The sequence below is a fragment of the Sebastes umbrosus genome, chromosome 14 (assembly GCF_015220745.1).
Source record: "Sebastes umbrosus isolate fSebUmb1 chromosome 14, fSebUmb1.pri, whole genome shotgun sequence".
In the NCBI taxonomy this organism is placed as follows: Eukaryota; Metazoa; Chordata; class Actinopteri; order Perciformes; family Sebastidae; genus Sebastes; species Sebastes umbrosus.
In genome coordinates, this window is record NC_051282.1 from 28,888,873 (window position 1) to 28,907,431 (window position 18,559).

At 44.5% G+C, this 18,559-nt stretch overlaps 1 protein-coding gene across 1 annotated transcript in view; it reads right to left on the reverse strand.

Annotated features, from left to right (window-relative positions):
• Window positions 1-11,611, reverse strand: part of LOC119502417 (retinoic acid-induced protein 1) — a 78,411-nt gene extending 66,800 nt beyond the window's left edge. Inside the window, exon 1 of the mRNA XM_037793375.1 lies at window positions 11,310-11,611. The gene's annotated coding sequence lies outside the window, so the exon portion shown is untranslated. The remainder of the gene's footprint in view (window positions 1-11,309) is intronic.
• Window positions 11,612-18,559: the final 6,948 nt, after the last annotated feature.

Here is an 18,559-nt window from a genome sequence, read left to right on the forward strand (position 1 = left end):
TCTCTGCATGAGAACATTAGCAATTAGCCAGATCCCGACTATGCGCCTGCCCGCCCCCTTGTCTGGGTGACTGAGCAAGCACGCCTTGGGATGTGGCTATCATCTAGATCACAAGCCAACATGAAGTCCGTCTCTGACGTCTGAGCCGTGGTTGTTTATATGTTTTTCTCTCGCTGTTTTGTTCTTCGTCTGGACGGTTGGTTTCGCACAGCGTGCCATGTGAGTTGTGTACTACTGGGCCCGCTTTCTGAGGGCTTTTTTTTTTGTTTTGTGCCAAACCTCGACTGTTAGTTGTTAGCATTTGACGCGCGTTTGACGTCTAAGGTGTGTGTGTGTGTGTGTGTGGGTGCATATGTGTGTGTTTCCAAGGTGATGGGCCAGCTCTGACAATAACACTCTGATAAGGAAAAATCTCCTCTGCCCCCGCATTACACCCACCTCCGCAATGCCGCAACCTCTTTCTCAGAGAGACACATGAGAGAAGAGAGGAGGAAAGCAAACAGAGAGAGAGAGAGAGAGAGATAAGAGGAGGAAAGCAAACAGAGAGAGAGAGAGAGAACAGGGGATGAAAAGCGTAGAGAGATACTGAGCGGCAAACAAAAATAGCGATGGAGGAAGAGAAAGTTGGAAAACAAACTGAAGGAGCGTCAAACAGACAGAGCAGCTCCATTATCATACTGAACGCCGCTTTTGACTTTGTCAGCCATCCACATGCCAATGCACATTGTTAAAATCCCCACCAGCGCTCCTATCACCACAGCAACGCCCCATTGTCTGTCTGTGCCCGTCAGCAGTTGCCCACCATACACAGATTTGGCATCGGGCCTGTGCCCACTTTCAGAGCGCCGTTCATTCACTTCACCGCCTGCCTGCCTGCCTGGCTGGCTGTGTGGCACCGGTTGCTATGGAAGCTAATTCACAGGCAGAGAACTCACTTTTGTGTCCGTAGCACGGAGGCAGTCGAGCAAGACGTACACACACACACGCACGCACACACGCACACACACACACACACACACACACACACACACATAAATGTAACATGCAACCTAGCAACAGCACTGAATGTGGGGTATGGCGAATGCACTCAGTGGGGACTCGAGAGGGGATTTTGTGAAAATCTTTCACGTTGCTGTCATAGAAATAAAGATTTAGCAAAACTGTCAAAGGTCAAAGTTCAGGAAAAAGATAATACTAGTAGTACGTACTGATTTGGCTAAAATGTAGCATGCAGAATGCAAACAAAAGCAAAATCTACAGTATGCCAAAAATACCCAGATGTCGTACTGATTCGGAAAAAATCTACAGTATGCTTCGGACCAGTCTACCTCGTCTACTGTATCCCACAATGCAAAGCGCTGGACCGATACAGGCTACGGTTACAACAACAACAGCAGCTATGTCAAAATCAACTATGTCAATTTTGAATATTGACAGTTTTACACTATAAGATGGCGAATCGAACATTTGCTCCGACGTTTTTGGAGTTTAGAAGCTCCACAAACTGCCGTGACAGCTAGCTATAGGGCCTGCCGGGGTCGTTACCTCGCCAGCCGGGCGGTCACGCTCACAAACAGCTCTCTAGAGACCGGTCTGTAGACGAGGGGATTTTAGTTCCTTGTTGACGTATAGTTTCTTTAAATATCACAACACAAATGTCCGTTATAGAATTAACAGGAACCTGTGTTTATCTGCGTTTTTGGAGTTGAAAAGCTCCACAATCGCCCGCGGGCGTAGCTCGCTCGCTCGCTCGCTCGCTCGCTCGCCAGCCGGCCGGTGACGCTCACAGACCGGCTACCTGCCTGGTGGATGGATGCATGATGCACTTCAGCTTGAACTCATCAGTGACACGTGTTTCTCTGTTCATGAGCATGCGGGGGGCTGAAGATGTTTAACAATATCATTTCATAATGGGTTCATAAATGGAATTTAGTGTTATAATAAAAAGGTTAATTGTGGGTTGTAAGGCAATATGAGAGAATCTGAAGGGCAATCTATCTTATACCTAAATGTAAAGGAGGGATCAATGAAAGGTATTGCTCTGCAATATATCACTAGACTAGATATCGTCTTCGATTTTGAATATCCTAATATGGCATAAGTGTTTTCTTCTCCTGGTTTTAAAGGCTACATTACAGTAAAGTGATGTAATTTTCTGAACTTAACAGACTATTCAAGCTCTTCTATTATTTGCCTTGAGTAAATATTTTGTGAAAGCACCGATGGTCAACCCTAAAATGTCATCGCAATATCGCGATATTTGATTTTCTCCACATCGCCCAGCCCTAATGTAAGGTGGTGTGTCTGTTCATGTCTGGCGTTACATGATTGGGAATGAAATTCTGTCAGGCAGAGAGGCAGACAGCTCTGCCTTAAGTGCTCCCCCCTGAGAGTCTCGTCTATTCTAACCCACATCCGCCGACAAAACACACATAGATGGCACCCACCCACTCACACAAATATATTCACATGCGCACTAATACACTTAACAACTTAACATGCATACATTCACATCCTTTGCTCCTGCACCGACTCCCAATGTACTCACACAGACGCACCTGTTTTTAATGCAACACATCTCAATGGGGAAACGTATCCTCTCACAACGGATCGTACGATATCTTATGATCTCATTATTTGCGCGTTTTCCTACGAATGTCCAACAACAGGTGTCAATTTCCGCTTGTCACATGCATACTGTCTTTTCAAAATAAACGTCTGTCTTCACAGGAAAGAGCTTTATTAGGTTTAGGCAACAAAACTACCTCGTTAGGTTTAGGAAAAGATCGTAGTTTTGGTTCAAATAACTACGGAAGAGGTGTTAAGTAACGGAAGCTACGTGACAAATAAATCAACGTTGACTTCTGGATTCACACGGGGTACGAACACCGGTCTCTTGGGCGAAAGTCTGGTGTTTTTTGACCCAACCATTCCCGATTTTCCCGGGAGATTCCCGTTTTTCATTGCCCTCTCCTGGTTTCCTCCCGGGGTCACAATCCTCCCGTATTTCTCCCAATTTATGGCGAATTTTCACACTTTTCCTTTTCGTCATGTCAACGTTATCTCGTTTCGTTATTCCACCCGGACGACAACAGAGCTACACCAAATGTCGTTTCCCGTCGGAAGAGAGCGGTCTATGCTCGCGACACAGCGCAGTTTGAGCTCATGTGAAAGCTGTGCTCGCCACAGCATGCAGCGCCCAAAGTTGGGCTTTGCTCGTTACAGCGAAAAGCCGTCGTGGCGTTGCGCAAGCTATTGGAAATAACTGGTTTCAGAGCGCAGTGGTGCCGTTGTCGCGTTGTGTCTGAGAGGACCTTCAGTGAGTGAGAGACGGAGAGTACTTGAGAAAGAAATACTCAAGCAGGAGAAAAAAAGGGAATAAAAACTGATGAATATTAGTTTATGCCAGAGATTCACACAAGTTCGCGCCAGAGGGGTGAATTATTGTGTTTTCTTTCCTGATAATTAAAGGTAAAAGTTAAAATTTTAACATTAAAATACTGTTGCAGTGGCGTTTGTCGGTCTTTATACTTCCTGGTTCACGATTACGTGGATTACATACGAATTGATTTCATGGGATATATATGAATTGTGTGCATTACTTTTCATAGGCTACGAACGGTGTATAAGAACAGCCTGATTGGGGTCACGGTGTTCTTCTGTCTATTCTGTGTTTTATCATTACTAACGTCATTATAGCAAAGATAACATAAGCGGCATAATTGTGGAAATGCTGAAGAACCCAAACTGTGTTTATGTTTGTCTGCACATGGATGCTTATTCAGGCTATAGTGGGTGCTTTTGTGTATTATATGTATCATGGCAGAGGATACGTTTCTCCCTCTTGGTTCCTCTATCTCTCTGTGTCTCTGATCTCGCTTTTTTCTCCTCGTTTCTTTCCGGATTATGTAACTCCAGCAGCTGTTTGAAGGCACGGGAGGGGAGGAGGGGGGGAGGTGGGTAGAAAACTTTTCAAAGTACTGTTGTAGCTGCGTGATCAAGACAGAGCTGGTGACAGTTTCTGGTTCCAGTGCGATTCTTGACAATTGCCTGGTCCCATCACACACTTCCTGTGCGCTCTAATGCTTGTTATTTCCACCTCTCTGTTTCTCCTCTCCCTCGCTCAAACGTACACGAAACAATCTGCGTCTTTGGCTTTTAGCTCTTCCTCCATTTTGTTCAAATTATCCATATTGCATTCTGTTTTTTTCACTTGATTTTATTCTGTTCCCCCGATCTGTCTTTCTCTCCCTCTACAGCTCCCTGATCCCTTGCTTTGGCATCAATCTGTATTTTGTTCCCCTGGCCTCATCTCTTCTTCCTTCCTCCATCTGCCTCTCTGCCCTTCTTCTTCTTCGCTCCTTCCAGTACGATTTTCATCTCTCTCCCCTGAAATTTCTCTTCTCCCTTTGCCTAATTTGTTTCTTCTCTCTCTCTCTTTCAGTCTCCATCTCTCTGGCAGGCAGCTAAACAGCAGCGGGGACGGGCTTTACTTAGCAAGGCACTCACTTAGCTGAATGCACAAAACACGCACACGCATACACACACTCGAGTCTCTTAAAGTACGCCCCCAAACTAAAATTACGAACTCGCTTGCCGGTTATAGTGCTGAGCAGCTGTGCAGGCGAATAAAACTTGCCCCGCAATTGCACACTCACCCCAAAAACTTTAATAATAATAAGCACATATCATTCTCCATATGCTTGCAAAAGGGAGGGAGCGAGTGAAGTCACTGCATTCAAGAAAAGCCCTGATTATGCATTTCTTCAGCGTCACTGGTGCACATACATATACACAGCAGTCTGGGCAGTTAACAAACACATTTCCCACCAGGGCAGATGTGTGATTTATTTTGGTTTGAATTAGAGCTGTCAATCGATTCAAATAGTTAATCGTGATATATCACACAGTTTTTATCTCTTCAAAATGTACCTTAAAGGGAGATTTGTCAAGTATTTAATACCCTTATCAACATGGGAGTGGATAAATATGCTTCCTTTATGCAAATGTATGTATATATTTATTATTGGAAATCAATTAACAACACAAAAACAATAACAGATATTGTCCAGAAACCCTCACAGGTACTGCATTTAGCATAAAACAATATGCTCCAATCATAACATGGCAAACTGCAGCCCAACAGGCAACAACAGCTGTCAGTGTGTCAGTGTGCTGACTTGACTATGACTTGCCCCAAACTACATGTGATTATCATAAAGTGGGCATGTCTGTAAAGGGGAGACTCGTGGGTACCCATAGAACCCATTTTCATTCACATATCTGGAGGTCAGAGGTCAAGGGACTCCTTTGAAAAATGGCCATGACAGTTTTTCTTCACCAAAATGTAGCGTAAGTTTGGAGCGTTATTTGACGTCTTTCGCATAAAGCTAGTATGACATGGTACCGATGGATTCATTAGGTTTTCTAGTTTCATGTGATACCAGTATCTTCACTTTATAGCTTTAAAACTGAGCTCGTTACAACCTCAAAATTGCAAGTTGCATTAATGCGTTAAAGAAATTAGTGGCGTCAAAACACATTTGTGTTATTACACATTATTATCAGCCCTAGTTTGAATATTTAGCAACAACATTTCACAAAAAAGCCCTTGTCCACAGTTGACGTGTCTGCAAGACTTCATACTCGCACATGCACTTATTAGTATGGACACGTGCAAATGCCTTAATAACTTTTACAAGCATGATATATTCGGCTCTAATGAGGCGCATTTGATCAAATGCTCATCAGTGATGAAAGACGTCGTCTCCCCCCCCGTTTCCTATCTATCAGGACCACCAGTGCAAAGCAGTGTTTTGTTGCAGTAATGCCGGGACAGGACGGCAGATAAGGAAGAAAGGGGAAGAAAAAAATCAGAGACAGAGACAGAGAGTGAAGACAGAAGGACAATGATGAGAGGAGGAAGAGGATGAGAGACATGAAGGACAGTTGATGAACTGCACAGAGCTGGACCGCAGCCAGATCCTTTTAATGAGCAAAGTGCTGCATCCAACACCTCACACCTAATTACGCACGCACGCACACACACACACACACACACACACACACACACACACACTAACACACAACTACCCTCTTGCAGGAACCTTATTTTTTTGCCTTCGCCACTCTGCAGCATCCCACCATCCAGCACTAAGTACTCCCTCCAGATCAAACAAGCAGCACACAGTAACCAGCATACAGATGAGCCTTTCCTCTTCCTCTCAACCCCCTCCTCGCTTTCTCTCTCTCTCCCTCTCTCCCTCTCTCATCACAACCTCTGTCTTCTCCTCCCTGCAGTAACCCCTTGCTCTTCCTCTCCACCATCCCCCCTGTTCCTCCTCACCCCCCTCCGCTCCGTCTCTCTGATGTTCCTCACTCTCACGGAGGGAAATACATCAGCCCTCACTAGACAAACACACTGCACCGACACTGTCCTGGCTGGTCCAATAAAAACATATTACCTGCAAACTGCATTAGGCCCCAGTGCAGACACACACCTACATACATGTATGAGCACACGCACACACACACACACACACACACACGGTTGTGTATGAGGAGCTACTGTGTGTAATCAGATCTAGGTTAGCAGCCGTGGTGTTCACTGGAACAGCGTGTACCCGCCCTCTCACGGTGCACTCAAGCTGAGCTCCTGGAAATACACAGTGTGTGTGTGTGTGTGTTCGTGTGTGTGTGGTTGTGTGATGCACATGCAGACGTAGCCTTAGTATTTACACTTGTGTGTCTGTGTGTGTGTTTGTGCATGTGTGTGTAGATGCAGGGATGTGGGAGCAAGATGAGAGCGAAGAATCAGTGTTTGTATTCTGTGTTGTCTGTTTGTGTTTGTATTAGGGATTGGGTGTGACATCATGTTGCAAACCACGTGTTTACGCTTTTGTGAGCACGCGTGGGTTTCTTGTGTGTGGATAATCCACAACGATCCATATTGGAAATGACAACAAGGCAGAAGCTTATAACTTTCCGACAAAAAAATAGTTTTTTTTCCATTATTACACGGCTTTGTTGAATACTGGATTCTGAGTGGTCAATCACGGCGTTCTACGGTCTGTTATTTCTTTATAGCAGACCGTTGCTATGTATAACAGACCGTTGCTATGGGCGCAGTTCTGACGTCAGACTCTGGCGGACCGTTTTTGTGTCAAATTATTGATTTCTTCAGTAAGTAGCCGTGTAATAAGCGGGATAATGTACAGCTAGCGGGTCATTGTTGTGAAATAAACCCCTTCAGGGCGATGCAAGACCTGTTGTTGTTGTTTATTTCACAATAATGACCGGCTCGGTGTGCATTATCCTGTACATATTGCACACCGGATTTTTTAGATTTAGAATTTAATTGAATTTTACAGCACAAACACATAGCAGTGTAACATGTACAAGAAACTGGATTTCCAATTAGGCAACTGACTAGGGGCCCCAGATCCTCAGGGGCTTTGAGAGCCTTGATTACTTATTGAAAATTAGATTAATTAGAAATTTGTGTGGTAATATGCACCACTAAAACACAATGCTAAAGGGCCCTGAGATTAAGATGTCTCCTGCACGTTTTCCCAAGAGGGCAAAAATGAGCCTTGGGCCCCCCTAGCAGGTTAATCCGGCCCTGTGTGTGAGATATGCATGTGTTTGTGCTCACTATCAGTCAAGATAGGTAACAAAAACCACCAGAGCACAATGATTTCAGGGAAGACTTGCTGCTATTTATAAAAGGAAACCGGGATTGTCATCCGATATGAATACGAACGGCACACTATGAGTCATAGGTTGAGTGTCCACATTCATTAGCAGCTGACTGTGTTTATGTGTGTGTGTGTGCGCTTTTAATGACGGTGCTGAGGTCCGGTTGCTCCCTACAGCCCTGCTTGCGTTCGTGGCACTTCTCTTTAATGAGGGACAAACAGTCTCCCTCTCTTTCTCCCTCTCTCTCTCTCTCTCTCTCTCTCTCTCTCTCTCTCTCTCTCTCTCTTTCTGTCTGCCTAATAACCCCCCACAGTAAATAACCATGAGCCTCCGGGGCAATTAGGTGGGCACTTGGGGCTTATAGCGTGAACGGAAAGTACGGCGATCTAGTTAAAAATGGCGGTGGAGTAATTGAAAAATCGGATATAAACAAAGGGACGGATCAATGTAGAGACAGAAAGATTAAAAGTAAGACGTAGAAAGAAAGACAAAGTCTCTAATAATGATCTTGTCCTCCTCTTCTTCCTTTATCTGCTTTTAATTTGTGCCGTTGTTTTTTTCAATCTATCACTTTGTCTGTTCTGTCAGTTCCTCCTCCTCTCTTCTCCTCTCCTTGACCTCATCTATTTGTTTTGGTCTGAGACAGAAAGGGGAAGGAAGGCAGAGAGGGAGAGAGAGAGACACAGAGGGGGAGCTTTCACCTTTCATTTCACCACAGCAATGAGTTGCCAATTTCAGTATGCCCTTTACTGACCATCACACACACCTGCACACACACACACACACACACACACACACACTGCAACCTGCTCTCCACACGCCTCCCAATCTCCATGATAATCAGCTTCCTTTCATTGTGTTGCATCATGCAGGAAACCCACTGTTACTCTGAATATGTGTGAAGGAGAAAAAAGTCAGAGGAGAAGGAGAGTGTGCTTTAGTGTGTGTGTGTGTGTGTGTGTGTGTGTGTGTGTGTGTGTGTGTGTGTCAGCCCCTTGTCTCTGTAGCAGCAATTGCGTATTCGAGGTGCGTTGCCTGCCATGCCACGCTGTGCCAAGCCAGTGGGCTGGCTCTTGTCTTATCTATTTCTTTTGACTACAGAAATATTGCTTTTACACACATATATACGTAGAGACGCACAAACAAACACACACACACACACACACACAAAACCAAAACCATAGACGCAGTGAAGTATACAAACAACTCCGCTGTCAGCTGAAAACATGACGTCTTCTGGAAAAGAGGGCCGTCAATCGCGACAAATATGTAATCGTGATTAATCGCACATTTTTTTATCTGTTCAAAATGTACCTTGACAGGAGATTAGTCAAGTATTTAATACTCTTATCAACATGGGCGTGGACAAACATGCTGTTTTATGCTAATGTATGTATATATTTATTATTTTAAATCAATCAAAAACACAAAACAATGACAAAGAATGTCCAGAAACCCTCACAGGTTCTGCTATTAGCATAAAAAAATATGGCAATAACATGGCAAACTGCAGCCCAACAGGCAACAACAGCTGTCAGTGTGTCAGTGTGCTGACTTGACTATGACTTGCCCCAAACTGCATGTGATTATCATAAAGTGGGCATGTCTGTAAAGGGGAGACTCGTGGGTACCCATAGAACCCATTTTCATTCACATATCTTGAGGTCAGAGGTCAAGGGACCCCTTTGAAAAGACCATGCCAGTTTTTCCTCGCTAAATATTGGTGTAATTTTGGAGCGTTATTTAACCTCCTTCGCAACAAGCTAGTATGACATGGTTGGTACCGATGGATTCATTAGGTTTTCTAGTTTCTTATGATACCAGTATCTTCACTAGTTTTAAAACTGAGCTCGCTACAACCTCAAATATGCAAATTGCGTTAAAGAAATTAGTGGCGTTAAAACAAATTTGCGTTATTATCACGTTAACTTTGACAGCACTAGTTTATATACATGTTGTAGGTATTTTTGTACGATTGTACTAGAAATTCAACATATTGTTTATTTGAACTATATGCAAAGATACCTTTCACACACACAAACATACACACACACACACACACACTGTTTATCCCAGTGCAGATGTTTGATGTGTTGTTGATGGCGGACACGTCGCTGCACTGCAATATGGGATCAGCCTCTCATCTTCCATTCATGTATTCTTCCTTCCTTTCACTTCTTATCACTCTCCCTCTCTCGCTCTATCGTTCTATCACTCTTTTGCATGCATTGTCTCTCTCTCACACACACACACACACACACACAATATCTTTCTAGGCACAGACACACACACACCACCGCTGTTCTCTATCTCACCTCTGTTTTCTCTCCCTGACACCTCTCTACACCCTCTCTGCGTTATCTCTGTCGTTACCCCCTCCTCCCTGTTGCGCTCTCTCCCTCTCTCCCACACTCACACACGCACACACACACACACACACACACACACACACACACACACACACACACACACACACACATAAACACACACCGTGTCTGTCTCCACCGCCCTCTTGCTTTTTTCTCCATCTCTCTCTCTCTCTCTCTCAGCCCTCCTCCCCACATCCCTCTCTCTCTCCATCTCTCATCCTCTCTCTCTCTCTCCATCTCTCATCCTCTCATCCTCTCTCTCCATCTCTCATCCTCTCTCTCTCCCCCTCTCCTCGGGGCGAGCGAGGCTGTTGGTAGCATCAGTTTCAGTCAGCAGTGACACTGCAGTCTCAGTGCATCTTTTAATGGCACGCTGTAGTAAAGCCGCCTCTGAAGTGAGCCTATGCAGCATATTAGACGCACAAACACACACACACACTCTCTCTCTCTCTCTTTCTCTCTCTCTCTCACACACACACACACACATAGTAGCATGCATTTATGACGTACAGCATGTATCCCTGGTCAGCACACTATAAATAGCTTGAACAGCTCTATAGAAGATGCTCCATATCACAGATTATTTGACAATGCACCACCTTCTATTCCTCATACAGGACAACATACAGTAATACACATAGAATAATGGATCCATATGAAACAGGTAAACACAGATTAGATCTATCTTCGTCACTGGTTTCATAATATTAGTGTGTGTGCGCGTGTGCGTGTCTTTCCGATTCCTCCTTATGCAATAGGCAGAGTAAACAGCGTGCTATGACACATCGCTGCTCTGACATAGCGTCCTGTTATAGCACTACGTAACACATCCGAGAGGCTCAGGATGCTGAACGCAGCTGAAGGGAGGCACAAAACAACAAAACAACAAAACACACCACAGACAAACAGAGAGGTTGCTGCATGTTTCTCTGCATGTTGTCCACATATATTGTAGTCATGTTTGGACAGATGCTGGAAAACAGGCAGGTGTGCGTCTGGTGTCGGGAGTGCGTGTTTGTGTTTGTGTGTGTGTGGGAGGTGAATGCCCCCCCCCCCCCTATATGAAAAGCACCCAGTGGGTGAAATTAGAACGCAATCCCAGGAGGCACCCTGCTGTCCTCTATTCAGCACACACACACACACACACACACACACACACACACCCCTCACTTCACTGCTGTCCATCTTGTACACCTGCTACAGAGGAGAAACAAATGACAGGGATGGGAAAAAGCCTGGTACCTGTGTTAGGGGTCAGCCGTTCTCTCCTCCTTTATGTTGTCCCTCCAGTCCCCCCCTCTTGTTCAGCTGTTCTGAGCCGAGGCGAGCTGAGCTGAGCCGAGCGTACAGCTCAATCCTTTTACCCTGCGATGCTGAAAATGGCACCAGTATTCCCTGATAGAGGCAGCCTGCCTGTCTCTCTCTCTCTCTCTCTCTCTCTCTCTCTCTAGCTCACCTCCCTCCTCTGCTTGTCTGCTGCCATGTTGAGTGCACGCAGGGCGAGGGGCGGGCTGAAAGGATGGGAGGAGGGGAGGAGGAGGGTGGTGGAGGAGAGGAGGAGGAGGAGGAGGAGAGAGTGAGAGGGACTCAGGGGGATAAGAAAGCAATTAGAAGACAGCCCCTCTTCCTTCCAGTCGGGAATGTATAATGGAATTAGCTTGGGGGGTGGGGGTGGTGGTGGAGGTGGAGGTGAGGGGGGGTGTTGGGGTCCTGCAGCCTCTGCTGGGGAGTCTAGCAGCCTGTCCGACAGCCACCATGCGCATATGTGTGTGTGTGTAGGTGTGTGTGAGAGAGAGAGAGAGAGTGATTGCTGATGTACTGATGGGAGGGAGGAGAGGAGTGGTTGAGCTGTTGGACCACCTGCTCCTCGCCTCCCTCTCTCTCTCCCTCCATCATGCACTCAGAAGCACCTGGCAGGAGAGAGAAAGGGCGAGCGGTAGAGGTGGGAAAAAAAATGATTCACCTATGTATGTATCGCGATTTTCTTTTTTATTTGTTACGATTTTGAAATCAATTTTTTGAAGAATCGATATATTTGCTTCATTTGAGTCTATGTGGAGGTAGAAGGAAGTTTTATTGTTGTAGTCTGAGCAACGTGACGTCATATCTGTTCCGTATCCGTCAACCAAAACAAACCGCAGCGAGCCGAAACGAGAAAGTAGAAAACGGTGGAGGGTCGGCGTGGATACGACCTGCACCCTCACATTTTGAATCCAGCGTGGTAAACACTACACATCCAGTAAAGTATGGAAACACTTTGGGTTTCACACATTGCAGGAAAAGCAGAGCTAGACATCACAGCTAAGGCTGCATGTTAACTCTGTCATGGACAGGAAACGTTCGCGGTAACGTGAGGTCGAGCCAGCCGTCGCTCTCATCTCCGTGGTCAAATTGGCCGACGCTACAACTGTAGAGCACCCATATACTGACATTTATGTTAAATGCATTCAAACGGCCCTGATGGAGCTGACCATGGATGTATAAAGAGAACGGAGCTGACGGGAGAGCTAGAGACGGACTTGGCGAAGTTAGAGGAAGTAGACACGTGTGACTATGTCCAGTTTTCAAAATAAGGTGTTAACACAGGGAACTGAATATACAACATACATATATGGAAATATTGATTGAATTATATTCACCAGAAGTATAAAACATTACATGTCCCTTATAAATTAAAAAGAAAATACCACTAATTTGTGAGAGAAATTACTTTATTCTTTGATTTTTGGGTTGCTGGATAGAAAATGTAATAAATAGTTCCTGACTATGACTGATATATTTGACTTCAGGACATCTCTGACTACGTACATGCTGAAAATCAAACATTTTTACTGGATTACTTTAGATATTTTCCAAAGTAAAAGTCCCTAAAAGTGTATGATTCAACTTTTTCCCATGGTTTCCAATTGCAATATTGAATCGAATACATATCGAATCGGCACCCAAGTATCGTGATAATATCGAATCGGGAGATAGGTGAATCGTCTCAGCCCTAGCGAGCGGCAGCTTCAAATCCCTTCTCTGTCTCAGGTTTTCTCTCCATCCTCCTCCCCTCTCTCCCTCACTTTCTCTCTCTCTCTCTCTGAGTGGGTGGCGAGGAAGCTGTCTGGAAACACAACTGTGTGTGCGTTTACTGGTGTATGAAAAGAGATGACCAAAATCCCAGTGTGAAAGACAGCGATAGGAAAAGACGAGGGGGGGTGCAGTGTGTTTTTGTGTTTATGGGAAAATTAGATAACAAAAGGAAGAGTGTGTGAAGGTGTATGTGTGTGTGTGTGTGTGTGTGTGTGTGTGTGTGTGTGTGTGAGAGAGAGAGGGCGGCCGTTTGATGGCGAGGGACTGAGCCAGCCACTGTGTGGGGGAGATATGTGCAGGCCTATGCGTGTGTCACTGATTGTGCCATGAATGAAAATAAGGAGGAAGGGAGGGGAGAAGGAGGAGGAGGAGGAGGAGGGGGAGTGGGACTGTGTCTCTCCTCCCATTCAGCTATCTCCTCCTCCTCTCTTCCTCTCCTCTTCCTCTTGAGTGACAGATGAGGAGCAGCTTGCTCAGGCTCGCGTCAATAATTAGCATCCTCTCCTTGTTTTCATCGTGCAAAAGGAGAGCGCTTTGTCGCAACGCACCGAGCCGCCCGAGCGTACAGCCTCATCTCGGTCACTCTGAATATCTCCTGTGCAGCCGAGGGTGTTTCATCTGGTCTGCAAGCGACGGCGCCCCCCCTCCCTTCCTCTTCCTCTTCCTCACCCCCATCCCTGCTCGTACATGCAATGGCCCGTGATCGCTCCTGGCATGCAGACACACGCACGCCAGGATGGACAGATGCGTTGAAGAGTGGATGACACACAACCTTTCTCACTTTCCACAAACAAATGTGTGCATGGCAGTCAGTCACACACAATCACACACACGCGCATGGTGGTTCAAGGGCAATTGATTTGGAGTTTAATTTCTATCCTGGTGCTCTTGACGCAAAAGGATGCGCCTCCGTCTGACCTTGACGACAGACAGGGGGAGTTTAGTCTCTGTCGCCACCAGGCTCACTCTGACACACACACACATACACACACACACACACACACACACACACACACACACACACAGACACACAGCATCTTCACCTGGAAACGTCAAAACCTTCCATGTACTATTATAAATGAACGCTTTCCATCTGCTTTCTAATTATAGCCAACATAAGGCTATTCCTAATTTTAGCTGCAGCCGCGAAATAGTCGCCTTTCAATAATTCATGAGTTCAGACACAGAGCCTGCTCCTCTCTGGCACGCTTATCGCCAGGGTGTTGCTCAGCCGACTAAAAAACAAGGTGGGTCTATATAGACTTAGCTTTTCAGAGAGGGGACAGTGCATTGTTGTCATGAGACACGAGAGCGGGTTAAAGCTGCAGTGGGAAGAAATGGAGCGAATATGATTTAAAAAAAGTTATTTATATAAAACGGTCGCTGTATCCCGACAGTAGAGCATGAGACAGGTAATCTGAAAAAAATCAAGTTCCTCTGTGTCCTCCGGTGTCCTCCGATGTCCTGCGGTGTCCTCTGATGTGCTCCGGTGCTCCTAATGGCATCTGCAGGATTTCACAGACCGGAGGAAAACAACCAGAACTGATCTGAGGTCTGCTCTCCAGCTGCCGTCTATGAGAGCCACGAGTCAATCACTCGTGAACTCCGATCAAACGGTCAAACTAGGCAGCGCTGATCAAATATGAATCAATATTCTGTTACGTTAATGCCTATTTCTCTCCTCAAATGTTCTCAGAAACATATTGTAGTGCACGGTTTAGCTGTAAAATGAGAAAGTTTCTGACCCGGCCATGGATGTAAAAAGAGAACTGGATCCAGCGTTGGAGGCGGGGCCCCGTTAATTCCTATGAAAGTTGCTCAGTGGCGCATGAAGCCAAAATGGCTCGACTTCCGCCTGGAAAAGTACCCGGATCTTCCAGCGATCTTCCGCTGGAGCAGGCGCAGTAGCGTCCGCTCGATCACATGGCTCGGTCACGGGGTCACAGCCGTCACGCTGTCGTCACGGCTTGCTAACTTTGCCTCCCAGCCCTCGCTCCATCCTCGGTCTGGGTCTCATTCACATGAACGGAGGAAGGGACATAACTCTGGATTCAGCCATTAGTGCATTTTATAATTTTTAGGACCTAATGATTTAAATAAGGGATATTAGCGTGTTCGTACTGGGAAGTTGATTCACCTCAAAATAAATTATCCTCTGAGTTACAGACATCTCTTTCTTAAAGAAAGCCTATGGGAAAAAGTCTTTTGGACCCAATGGCATCAAGTGATGGGCATTAAAGTTTGTAGTACCGCCGTTTGGCCACTACGAAAATTGGCATCAATGACCAGTGCTCCTTCTGGGGCCTTGGACCCGGCAGCCATGTTGAGAACTGTTGAGGAAATACCAAGCACCGCCCACCAGTTGGAGCACAGCCAATAAGAACGCTCTCTCTCTCTGAAATGACCTGTGATTGGTCAAAGTCTCCCGCCAGGGACTAGATCTGTTTAAAGCCTGAAAACAGAGCCATGAGGAGACGCAGAAGTCTACACTTGAAGTACAATATGCTGAAAGGTTATTATGGATTTTTTTTTTGCCCAATGATGCCAAAAACTTGTTGCCTACTGAAGCTTTAAGCTTGTAAAAGTCTCAGTAAAAATAAAAATAATGAGACTCACCCGGCGCTTTAAAGAGAGAACTCTGACAGACAGATATCGGCCTAAAAGCTGGAAACCACATCTGCCATATTTAAGAAAAGAAAAAAAAAAAAAGATGTGTTGATTAGTATTCGACAGTTTCACCAGATGCATGAAGCCAAGCTGTATACGTGCCCAAACCATTTCGGTGAGCTGTCCTCCCCGGGATGCATTTGTTTTGATCAATGCGGATCTGAGTGAAGCGTGATTTTGCCTACAGCGCTGACATCAATCGAGATGGACAGGGGTTAAAAACGACTGCCTCTGAAGAAGCGTTTGAAAGCTCCTCTCATCTCAGCTCGCCATACGCTCTGACGCACTCGCGCAGGCCTGTTTATATGTGTGTGTGTGTGTACAGTTTGTGCGTGCACGTTGCGGGTGTGTTTTCCACTCAGATATATCAGCGGGAGAGCGGGCCTTCTCTAATACTCAGAGCTGTTTATTTCTTAACACAATAACAAGATTTGCCCCATCAGTGTTTCAACGATTAAGTAGTCCATGTGAAGTGGGCTACTCATTAGTATATTTATGATATTCAAGCCCGTCTTATGATTGACTGCAGCTTTACTTTTCAAGAAATGTGTGTGCCAAGTTCAGTGATCCAGGAGTGGGGGAGGTGTAAGGGGTCAGGGTCGTCGAGGACTCAACCACACACCCTCGGATCAATGGGAGGCAGGGCAGGAAGGGGGTTGCTCTCTGTTGCCATAGAGACGGGAGGACAGTGGTGTTGGATACTGTTACTAGGCAGGAGAGGCTGCCTCTGAATCAGGTGAGAGACTGTGGGGTGGTCAGCTGTGGAGGGTAAACAACATCCGGGCTGAAGGGGAGCGATCAGGAATACTGTCAATATTCATGCTATTATTTTTTCTAATAAAATAATTCACATTTGGTTAGAAAAGGCAACCCAAGAAGTGTGTGCTATGTTCAAAAAAACTTAAATCAATACAGTCAAATCGGACTTATTAGAACCCACAACTCTGATGGCATTGTGTTATTTTGTCAAATCAGTCAATAACAACTATTTAGTGTTGCACAATCCAAGTGCACAACCCAGTGGTCGTTGTTTTAAAGTGCAGCAACCGATTGCTTGTGATGTTATTGGAGCACATCATCACACTGAAGTCCTGTGTCCTTCACTCCAAGTCAAGGTTAATGATCAAAATACTCTGGACATTTTATTTGGACGTAGTCTATCTGGGCAGACTGATGGACTTATGGCATATGAAATGTATTTCTCTCCATCAGCTAAAATGTATGACATCATAAAGTTTGATTTATGTAAACAGAAATGACCATTAACAGTTAAATTGTCCATTTGTACATAGTAAAGTTTATCAGCCTGTTTTATCTGTAGTTTGGGATTTATCCTATAATTATCATTACTGTTGATGTGAATTTTATTTTTGTATTATTTTTGTATTATTTTAGGGGATATAGGGGTTATTAGTTTTTGTCAATATGCTTCTTCTTCTTCTACTTCCTATGAAATCTGCCTTCCCATGCATGAAAATAAACCAAACTTTGCACATAGGTCCAGTCCGATGCTAAACTTCCTCAACAGGCTTTGTGGGCCTATAGTCCTGATGGTGGCGCTACAGCAAACGCCGAAAATTCATAACAAATCAGCCGAACGTGCTACAACTTCCACCAAAATCCATCACTAAACTTATTAAATCTATCTCCTCCCACATTTTTATGAATTATCAAAAATTGAGCCCACAGTGCATCAAAACGTTTTAGTGTAAACAGTACTGTAAACAGCTGCGGCAAATTCTCGCTAAATAAAGCTCCAATATTCATGAAAATAAATGACAAAATTTTGAGGTCATGGTAGATGTGTATGGTACATGGTACATTTCAGAATTTTATCTCAAAAACTGTATTTTTGACAGTATTTTGAATTCTATTCTATCATGTGAACCATTGAAGTCAATAGAAATCAAGCATTTTTAAACATCAGTTTGTCACTTATGGAGCAATCAATTTAATATTATTATGGAGTGATCAATCTTTATTATAATAAATTACAGTCATCTCTGTCTTGTCTAGATGAAGTACGCAAATTCTCATCCTCTCATTTCTGTACACCTGTTGTTAGTCCCAATAAATTATTACGGGGGAAAAAAAATTCTCTGGACACTGCTTGACAAATCAGCTCATTACCTTAATTCAGATCAACAAAATCTCTATGACAGAGATGTGAGCCTCTCAAACACGACCACAAGACTCGAGTGCCACCCAGTGAATCAAACCCGTAACAGCTTCTTGTTCCTGAGCTCCTCACTCAGAGCTGTGGTACACTCACGCCCTCTCCTGGGCGATAATTATATATATATACAGTATATTATATATATACCTTTTGTTTACTGTAACTGTCACGGTTATTAGTAGAGGCACACATCCTCAAAAAGGAATTAGTTTTTCAGATAACCTTACCTGAGGTAGAACAAAACACGAACATGTTTTTTTCATAATTTTGTTGATGTTAATTACAAAATATTATTTTTTTTAATATTTATTAATCTTTCACCCATATTGCTATGGATTTAGTTCAAATTTGCACTAATGGTGTGTTGATATCTGCCCTACACCTCAAAGTAATATGAATATCAAAATATGTATTTATTGTAAAACTAGAACTTTTAAATACAAAGTTGTAATTGGTGGAAATTTCACAGACACCTTTTTAAAAGAAAGTTACTTTTTTTTTTATTACTTATGGTAATGGTGGTATGTGATGGTATGTTGGCACATACATACGCACTTTCGTGTTAATATCTAAC